An 11,271-nucleotide genomic window follows, 5' to 3' on the forward strand; every position below is an offset into this window, starting at 1 on the left:
AATATAGGTGTAAAAAGTCTGATTTAATGCAATTTAATGCCAGGCTATAAGGCAACAAAAGGTGAAAATTTTGAAAGGGGGTGTAGACTTTTCTAGGCCTGATATACATACATATATATATATATATATATATATATATATATATATATATATATGTATATATATATATATATATATATATATATATATATATATATATATATATATATATATATATTTAGATTTATGTATATATATATATATATTTAGATTTATGTATATATATATTTAGATTTATGTATATATATATATATATATATATATATATATATATATATATATATATTTAGATTTATATATATATATATATATATATGTATATATATGTACATATATCTTTACATATCTAAATATTGTTACTTATTTCAGAATCCGATCTGACGAATACATACAAACATCCAGATCCTCAGATAGTTATTTCCCTAAATGCATGTCCAGGATAGACCCATCCCCATGTCTGGTGGGATTCTAAATGTGATGCGTTGAGAAGGGTAAAAAATAGATTCCTTCTCTTATGGAAAGCTCCTTTTTCTCTTTACGACAGACACATTCATGCACGTGAGATAGCCGTTAGCCCAATGAAGGCTCGATACCCACCTTCTTCCTTTGATGTTGACACCTGCTTCTGTCACCAACGCCAACACCCACCTTTTTCCATCGACATTTGACACACTGTTCAGCAATTTTATGGACTCTAACTGGCTTTTTTCATATCGGGCTGAACATTGAGGTGATAATTGTTGTTGACGTTTTATAAGCGCTTCACGTTATAGCTCGGTAATTCTGACAAATGGCTGCTTTCTGCCGTTCGTCCAGCACCACAGGCATGGCGTCGTGGGCCAGGAATGATCATGAGACAGGCGGGTTGTCACAGCAACGATTCGCAAATGGGGCGGGATGGATTGGTTGGCGGTGTCAGTCGGACCAGTCAGTTTGAGAGTCAGTCGACAACCAGTCAGTCAGCACCAGTGAGTTGGTGACAGCCTCACCCCTTACAGTTTCTCACAACACCACACAGCACCTCACAGTTCCTCACAGTGCCTCACCACCTCACAGTGCCTCACAGCTCCTAACAGCTGTCTGTCGGTTGTGGCTCCTGGTGGCTCTCGTCGGTGGTTGACGCTCGGACCGTTAATGCTCCTTCCGCTCAAGACATGCTCTTGGCATCCCTGGTTCCTGGGCACTGGCAACGGACAAGGCACGCTCACACATTTCAGGACGTTTTTATTTGACATACGACTTCTATTTGGTGAGTGAGACGATTTCTCTCCCCCCCCCCCCCCCTGAATGATCTACTGGGTACCCTTGTCTGTTTTTAATTGTTAAGTAAGGCATAGAGATAAGCATCTGCCATTTGTCCCTTTTTCTCTCAGTGCCTGATTGATTATTTATTTGCTTATGATTATTTTGATTGATTTTTATTTATTATTTTCCTTATTAATAAATTGCTTTGTTGACATTCCAACCTGTCCATGCTTGTCCTTTCCTTCCAATGATCCAGCATTGTCCAAACCAAGATAGACTGGGAGGTAATTACCACACAAATTTACCTGTAATAGTCGGCACGCACCAGCGGTTTAAATGCTCGGCCACCCTAATTATGATCGAATCAAGATAAGATTGGTGCTTTGCCGAGGGTGTGTTCCCCGTTCAGGAATCAACGTGACTTCGAGTTAAATGGCAAAATTAGATGGTGGACATTGGAACTCGTGGTTGACTGAGTGGTGTTCGTGGTTCCAAAGGAACCCACCGTACCACAAAGTTACTGACATATCATCGCAGAACCGACTATGGTCACCAATATCTTGAGCATGTGGCATAGGGTAATTTGTCTAGAGCCAAAGTACCTAAGTATCCACGCAATCTCGTCTACCGGTGATCCACGCCCTCAGAACGCCTGGTCAAACCGGATTTACTCTACCGGCAGCGGTGAATTCACACGACCGACTACCGCTTTGCCACCTACCTTTTCGGCTCGTTGCAGTCGGGCGGGGCCTGCCCAGGACGTCCCAGCTATGATAGACTGATTACCCGAGATGAAACCCCGTCTGAACTCAGACCCGGACCATGCTGGACCAAATAAAGAAAGGACGGAAATGAAAAGGGAACATTTCTAATAATAATTTATTTACAGTAAATAAAAGACAAGAGAAGCGAGACTTAAAGCGAATATTCAATGCAAGTATTTACAATGGCAAAAACACTTATGCAGTTCTACTTACAAGAAGGGCCCACACGCAGACACACACACAAATTAAAATAAAACCCAGAGTTCTTTATTCAGAGTTATGAAAAGAAACCCTCCAGCCGATGAGTGACACGAGCTGGGGGTCAGAGTTTGATCGGTACCTGACCGTTGGAGGGAGGGCATGCTTCGTGATGCGGCACCTGACAAAGGACGTTGGTCCGATCCCCAGTCGCACGTGGGGGACTCTAGGCTCGTGGCGGAGTTCGGGTGGCGAATAATCGGGATCCACGGAAGGGGGGGGGCTCAGGGTCGCTCTGTCCTTCCTTGTAGAGGGCCAGCAGAGACACATTCGCCACCTCGATGGCCCTCTCGATGGCCCTCGATGGTCCTCATTCGCCGCCTCGATGGTTGACTGAGTGGTGTTCTTTATGTAAAAGTTATCTTTACATAACTCGAAATATCGATGTATATGTATATGTATATATATATATATATATATATATATATATATATATATATATATATATATATATATATATATATATATATATATATATATATATATATATATATGTATATATATATATATATATGTATGTATATATATATATATATATATATATATATATATATATATATATATATATATATATATACATATATATCTTTACATATCTCTAAATATCTATGTGTATATATATATATATATATATATATATATATATATATATATATATATATATATATATATATATATATATATATAATATATTGTGTATATATATATATATATATATATATATATATATATATATATATATATATATATATATATATATATATATATATATATATATATACAATATATTGTATATATTGTATATATATATATATATATATATATATATATATATATATATATATATATATATATATATATATATATATACAATATATTGTATATATATATATATATATATATATATATATATATATATATATATATATATATACAATATATTGTATATATATATATATATATATATATATATATATATATATATATATATATATATATACAATATATTGTATATATTGTGTATATATATATATATATATATATATATATATATATATATATATATATATATATATATATATATATATATATATACAATATATTGTATATATTGTATAGATATATATATATATATAGATATATATATATATATATATATATATATATATATATATATATATATATATTGTTGCGGCCCGGTGGTCAGTGGCGAGAATGACCACTAGGTGGGGAAAGCTACGTCGTTTCCACCAGACTCCCCGGAATTGTCGGCCGTTGCTCAAATAATTCCCTGACGCGGCGAGTCGCTGAACCGACTGTGGTCGCCAATATTTCAACCACATAGCCTAGGGTCTATTTATATATAACCAATTTACCTAATTAACTACGCGATTTCGACTACCGGGGAAACCATGCCCTCAGCATGTTTTGCTCGAACCGGGTCACTCTACTGACTGCGGTAGAGTTCCAACTACCAACTCCGGTTTAATGCAGCCGAGCGGAAACTGCCAAAGCTGTGCCGGCTGGGATGAACAGATTATCGGGGATAAAACCCCGTCTAAACTCAAATCTGAACCATGCTGGACCAATTCAAGAAGGGATGGAAATGGACTGGGAACATTTCTGTGATGATTTATTTCCAGTAAATGAAGACACAAAGCAAGACAACGCGAATATGCAAGCAAGGAATATTTACAATCATCCAAAAACACTTATTCAGTTCTACTTCAAGGCGGGCCCACACGCAGACACACACACAAATGAAAAGAAACCCAGAGTTCTTTATTGGACCCTTGCAACCAAGAAGAAAGACAAGCTGTGGGTCAGAGTTCGGATGGGTACCTGGCCGTCGGAGAAAGGGGGTACTCCATGCTGCGGCCCCTGACATTGGTCGCTGGTTTGGTCCCCAGTTGCACGTGTGGGGCTCGAGGTTCGTGGCGGAGCTCGGGTGGTGAATGGCCGGGGTCCATGGAGGGGGGTCGGGTCCACTCTTTCCTTCGTTGTAGAGAGCCAGCAGAGACATGTTCGTTGCCTCAACGACCTTATGCTCAACCCTCGTGACAGCCCTTGTAACAACCACTGTTACCACCCCTTTGTAACAGCCTTCGTAACCCCTTTGTAACAGCAAAAACCCCTTTCGTGACAACAACAACCCACCAAAAACTCTGCTCTCAGAGAGTGCTCGGGGATTTATCGACCTCCCTCAATGACGAGGGGCCCTTGGTGAAACACACCTCGCTGTCCGCCTTTGTTTGGACAGGGTCCTATGGTCCACCCTTCCAGGGCCGGGCCTCGGCCCCTGCCGGGAAACCCCAGCCACTCTTCCACGTGGGTTCATACTTGACGAGTAACAGTATCAACGCTGCAATGGCCCCTGCCGGGAAACCCCAGCTGCTCTTCCACACGGGTTCATACTTGAGTAACAGTATCAATGTTGCAAAAAGTCGTCGTGAAAGAGTTACAACATCTGTGGAAGCCGAGAAACTGGAACTGCGAGATCTTGCCTTGGCACGTCAGGGTGCGAGAAGAAGGCAGCTGGTTGGTGGTGGATCGTGATTGGCCAAGGGGTCATGCAGATGGGATGGTTGTTAGATGGCTTGTTAGATGTAATAACCTAACTTAAAGAAATCGCAACGCACGCCTTTGATTCTCCCACTAGACAAAAGGAAAGGGATCTGACAACACACATACTTAACGACATAACTGACTTTTGGGACATCTGCATGTTGAATGCACATGGTTTCCAGATCCGTAACAATATCATTACATATCCTTAAATATCTATGTATGTATGTTCACATATCTCTAAATATATATATATATATATATATATATATATATATATATATATATATATATATATATATATATATATATATATATATATATACACATATATATATATATATATATATATATATATATATATATATATATATATATACATATATATATATATATATATGTTCACATATCTCTAAATATATATATATATATATATATATATATATATATATATATATATATATATATATATATATATATATATATATATATTCACAAGAATTTATTCCTATTTTTCTCCAACATGTGTACATTCTCAAATCAAATCCCTCCAAAACCTTTTATTTTGCTCCCATCACAATAAGACCCCCAGCCCTACCTCCATATGTGACTTCGTAGTGACTACGTCCTGAAGAAGGATTATGACATGACCCAGCACCCGGCTCATGATCAAAACAGCAATTTGAAGCCACAATGGCAAAGGGCAGAAATGTCAAAGTTAATGAATGCTGCCGCGTCGCTTCCCTCTCGTATAAGGCGTTCTGTCCCTGGGGTTTCTGTATGGCATCGCAATTCGAGACCCCGACTGTTGTGGTCAGCAAGGTGGGTACTCGTACACCTGCAAAGAAGAGACCCCACACGAAGCAGCATCGAATGTGCTCCTGTTGCTGCCTGTCTGAGCTTCCGTAATCCTGTCTGCATTATATTTTGGGACATGTTGGACTGATCCCAATATGGGGATACCACATTGCTGTGATGGTCCAGGTGGATTTTTTGGCAATCTATTACCTTTGTATTCCATTTTTTGCAAATAACTCTACACATGAAAGTGGATGGTAATGATCTGTTTACACTGTCTACTCCATGAAAATCCTCGCAGAGTAATGACAGGAAGCATTGTCAATGTGTTTCCTATTTCGTTTGACAATGTATGTACACATTGTATTAGCTATGACTGAGTGTTGTTCATCGCTTTTGGAATGGTCATTACACACTGCTCTGTTTGTCTGACAATAATGGTGCTGTATCTGAAAAATATCTTGAATTGTTTCTCTTGAATAGTTTATAATAATGAGTCGGTTATTGGTGGAATGTAAAGGAAATACATTGGTTATCCATGGGATTCCTTGGTAGTTGTTCATTTTTAACCACTTTTCCCACGTAGTAACCCAAGACCAACCATGGCCTATTTTGCCATTCAACCGGACCTCCGTGATCACCTCTTGTCCAGTCGAATGTGTGCACGTGACCTGCGTGATCCTCGGTAATCTAACTCCTCATGCTCTATAAGCTCTTCCATGAGCCTTGACTGATGCGGAGAAAACCGAGTTTGAAGTTTCACGAGCAGATCAGTATCACGCTAGTCATGTGAGCATTGCCATTGTTTGCAGGGGTGATCGAACACGCTCCTTTATCCTTGAACCCTTTCACCTACTTGAGAATGGCTTTCCCATAGTGAGAGGGCTCCCATGATTGTCCTCTAGCTGGCCACCTGCAGGTGCATCCACTGCATCAGCACAGTCGACATCACGCTATAGCTTTCCAAGTGATGTCACTGATATTCAGTCACATATCCAGGTGCCATGATTTTGTGGAAATGTTGGAATGCTGTACTATATGCAGTGCGATACCACATCGCGACATTTCGAGAAACAACGAAAGAGCCACCAGGAGCATCTCATGTGGAACTCGATGCGTGATGAGACTTTGAACATGCATCACATGGTGCACACGTGAACATTAAATCCGGTGTTCACCTCTTGTTCTGAACATGGATCCAGTCAGTTCGTAACAGCAAAAGTGATGCTGGTGTCTCTTCCGAGACGAGTGTACATGCCACCGGATGTTGAGCGTGCAGTGGAGCTGTCCGATCAAAGCTCAAAGCGCGGAACCCCTGCTTACAAGTCACTGGTGGAAGAGGGGCACTGCAGCATAGATTTCAAGGAGACACGGTGGGGCTCACAGCCAAGATAGTGGAACACAAAGCCAAGATTTATTTTCCCCCACTATGTCTTCATCTGTACCGTACATATCCTCTTCCAGGTGAACAAGATGTCAAAATAAAGCTCAGCTTTTATCCAAAAAGTAAGAATTTGTTTCTTTCAATTTTCAACTAGCCGAAAGGAGACCAGATGTGACGACATCACCTGCCGTATATTCCTAGACCGGTGAGGGTATCAGACTATTAATAGAGCCATTTTTAGCTCACCTGGACTTTGAGGAAACTTGACCACAACCTTCCTCACCCGTAATATACCAAAGTGTATTGACCACATCAAAATCTGTACTTATTAAAAGGTCTACGGGGTGAGGGGGGTTGACCTCTCAAAATAGGTATTTGCTCTCTTCTCCGAAACTACACACACAATTTTGATGAAACTTGACCACAGCTTTCATCGCCCACGATGTACGAAAGCTGATCATCTGCATACAAATGTATGCTCATCAAGGGGGTCTACCGAGGAGGTCGGGGGGGGGGGGGTTGATCCAGAAAAGAGGTATTTGCTGTCTTCTCAGAACTACACACAGAATTTCAATGAAAGTTGACCACAACCTTCATCACCCTTGATATACCAAAGCTTGTTCACGGCGTTAAAAAATTCAGGGTCTCAGGTGGTCTGTGGGGGGTTTGAGTGACTGTTGCTCCTGATCCAGGTGAGCTACAGGACAGGCAGTCCTATTTTTGCAGCATTCAGTCGAAAGGCTTTACGATTACTCTTTTGAAAATGGAAGTCTTTAAATTATAACCACAGCAGAGAATTCCCACGACCTACTCTTCCGAGTGTCAGCCCTTGTGAGTAAGTCGTGCTGTGATAAAGCCCCTGCTCATTGTTTATATTCGACAGGTTCCGGATGTGGACGTCATCAGGCAGGTTACAGATAAGTCCTTCGCTTCCACGCAGACGCTGGTGTAAGTAAGGTTCCAGATAAAATTCCAGGTCGAGTTAGGTGTTCAACCAACTGGATAGGTCTATTATCTCCATCATCCAGCTCACACATTCTAGTATGTCTGTACCTGCAAATACCTGCCTGTACCTGCTTGTACAAATCAAGGATCTCATCTCCTGGCGCCTTTCATAAAGGTAGGTCATTGTGTGTTGCTACTCCATCCAAATTCCGAATTACTGTTCTGTTCTACTGACAAGGTGCCACATCAGCACCTTGGCAACACTCAACCAGCAGGCACTGTGCACACGATTGGGGATAGATAAGTGTGTGTGTGTGTGTGTGTGTGTGTGTGTGTGTGTGTGTGTGTGTGTGTGTGTGTGTGTGTGTGTGTGTGTGTGTGTGTGTGTGTGTGTGTGTGTGTGTGTGTGTGTGTGTGTGTGTGTGTGTGCGCGCGCGCCTGCCTTCGGTTGGCTTGCAGGTGGTCGATGAAAAAAAAAATAAAGCATGTGGTCGATGCAGGAAGCTGCTATGAGATCTCCAATACAAAATGTAGCAACAACAGGTACATAATACATGTACATATATATGAAGACCACAAGGGGAAAACCAGAGATGTCAGGATAAGTCAATTTTGAAGAAACTGAAAAACAAAGTTTCAAGACTTTGGTGGACTGTTTAATAACTGTCATATAGATTTCTTTTCCAGTAAAAGGAAGTGATCATTGGCCGATCAAATTAAGCATGTAGCATTTGCCAAGCTTCTGTGTTATTTAATTTAAGAGCAAAGAACGAATCAATGTTGCAAACTGACATCACTGGTTATTCCCTTGTTTAATAATTGCCATGCCATCTTAACCCAGGATGTGTAGCAAATTCATGCTTGTTGGTTATTAGCTTATATTACATGACTTTGGTGATCACAGATTATTTCTTTCAACATTAAACGGTCATTTTTTTTTTATTCGATTGGTATTCAACGCCATACTCAAGGGTATTTCGCTTATATGACGATGGATTCTCCATTTCTTACTCCGTACTACTTAATATGATGGAAAACCGGGAGGAAACCAAGGATAAACCACCCCCGCGACAGCCGAAGTCACCTCATGTGACTCCCTCATATACCTAAGCAGGTTGATTGGGCGGTGGGTACATCGAATGAGGATGGGTACTCAGACGCGCTAACCATTAAGCCATGGCGTGGGTCCCATAAAAGTCAAAATAAAGGTTTGACCAGGCTTGAACCACGATATGCACCAACTAAGGAGCCCATGATATAACCAAATAGGCCATTGTAGTGCTCAGAGTTTATGCTGTGAAAGTTTTACAACCTTTCATTTTTTAGTTTCTCAACTCTGAATATTATGGTGGAACAGTTAACATGAATGAAAGGGAGATAACCAGGAGTAAAGTACTGACAACTCTGGGTTTCTACTTGTTCAGCTTTGACAACACTTGTTTTTTCATTGTGCGGCTAAACTTTACACCATATAAATTGTGACACCCCTGGTTATTTGTTAAAGTAATATTGTGAGAGGAAACCTAATGTTGCCAACTATTGGCAAGTGCAATAACCCTGAAATTTATAAAAAGTGACATCTCTGGTTTTCCCCTTGTGGTCTTCATATGTAATCTTTTTTTTTAGATATTCGTGGGGGATCTCTAAGTCTTACTCACGTTGTTGTTCTTCTGCTTCTTCTTGTGGACTTTTTTTAGATCCTCGTGGAGGATCTCTAAGCCTTACTCACGTTGTTGTTCTTGTGGACTTTTTTTGTTTCACAGCCTAAAGTTTTCATCGAAACTTCCTGAAACGTGGCATATATATGTAAAAATACCCTGCGCAGACAGTAACCATCTCCGATTTTGAAAATTCCTCCTAGAAAAAAAAGTAATGACGTCAAAATATCTCCGCTAATGTAAATCGCCGAAAAAATTATCTCCGAAACTAGGCAAGCTTTTTGAATTCTGTTTGTAGGAATCGAACAGGGCATTAGCAAGATGAATTACCGCACATATCATACATCGCTATGACGTCATATCAATTTTTATGACATCATTCCTATTTTTTGACTTTTTTTGTTTCACAACCCAGAGTTTTCATCGGATCTTCGTGAAACTTGCCATGTATATGCAGAAAGCCCACGCGCAGGCAGTAACCATTTCTGATTCTGGAAATTCTTCCGAGAAAAAAAGTTGACGTCATAATATCGCCGCTAATGGGAATCGCCTATACCATTATCTCCGAAACTAGGCAAGCCGTTTGAATTTTGTTTGCGGGCATCAAGCCGGGCATTAGCACAGATAATTTATCGCAAACCTGATACATCACAATGACGTCATATTCGTTTTTATGACGTCTTCATTAAGAGGACGAGGATCTTAGCTCATTTGAGCTTGTTTCCTCTTTTTTTTTTACATGTAAAGAGTCAAGGCTCATGGAGCAGCTGGACCATTGAAGTCAAATATCAGAAAACTGCAAACTTATCTCATTTTAATCAAAGGGAGTAGGTACGTACACTAGGGTTACACTTTTATTAACTTAATGGGATGGCCATGTAAGAGGTACACACACTTGCATCTCAGCTGTTGAGCCTGGGTTTGAACCCCGACCCACCTATAAACTGCCATCTGGGTGTTTCACAGGCATGGTGATTCATCAATGTGTTGTCCCTCTGATGAACGCTAAACTGGACATCCCATCTGCCAGCATTAGTTGGTGGATGGGCTGACAGGATGGCCGAGACTCAAGAAGTACGCATATTTGCATTTAACGTGTCAAGCCTGGGTTCGAATCCCGACCCAGCTATAAACTGCTTGTTTCACAGGCAGGGTGAATAATCAATGTGTTGTCCTTTGGATGGACATTAAACTGGAAGTCCCGTCTGACGGCATTCGTACGTGGACGTTAATGATCTCCATCAAGTTTCCTCTGAATCCATCCACAAGCATATGAGCTATCCTGCTCACAGACACACAAACACCCAGAGGTGTAAACATAACCTCAATCTATCTTCGGTGGGAGAGGTAATTCCAAACGTCTACCTGGACTGCTGCTCACAAGTTGTCTGTTCTTCTTGGAGGTTCCTCAAAAGCAGGTCACACTGCTTGCTATCTGAAAACAAACTTACCAGGTGGTTCGCATGTTTCATGTGAACGACAGCCTTCGAAGGGATACGAAGGGCCAAGCAACAATCAGCAAGTCCTTCACCTATAAGCCCTTCCACGACCTTGAGGCGCTGTAGAAAGATGGATGTCCGAGTGAGCGATGAAAGACTTGACAAGCCAGCGACGT

The 11,271-nt window shown here is 40.4% G+C and overlaps 1 long non-coding RNA gene across 1 annotated transcript; it reads left to right on the forward strand.

The window, feature by feature from the left end:
• Positions 1 to 861: 861 nt before the first annotated feature.
• Positions 862 to 6,382, forward strand: LOC147033972 (uncharacterized). Its single transcript, XR_015059264.1, has 3 exons — positions 862 to 1,007; positions 1,096 to 1,288; positions 6,256 to 6,382. It is a non-coding gene; the product is annotated as an uncharacterized LOC147033972 (long non-coding RNA).
• The last annotated feature ends 4,889 nt before the right edge of the window (positions 6,383 to 11,271 follow it).

This window comes from Eptatretus burgeri, chromosome 1, assembly GCF_056783735.1.
Source record: "Eptatretus burgeri isolate ZD-2024b chromosome 1, Ebu_testis_v1, whole genome shotgun sequence".
Taxonomy (NCBI): domain Eukaryota; kingdom Metazoa; phylum Chordata; class Myxini; order Myxiniformes; family Myxinidae; genus Eptatretus; species Eptatretus burgeri.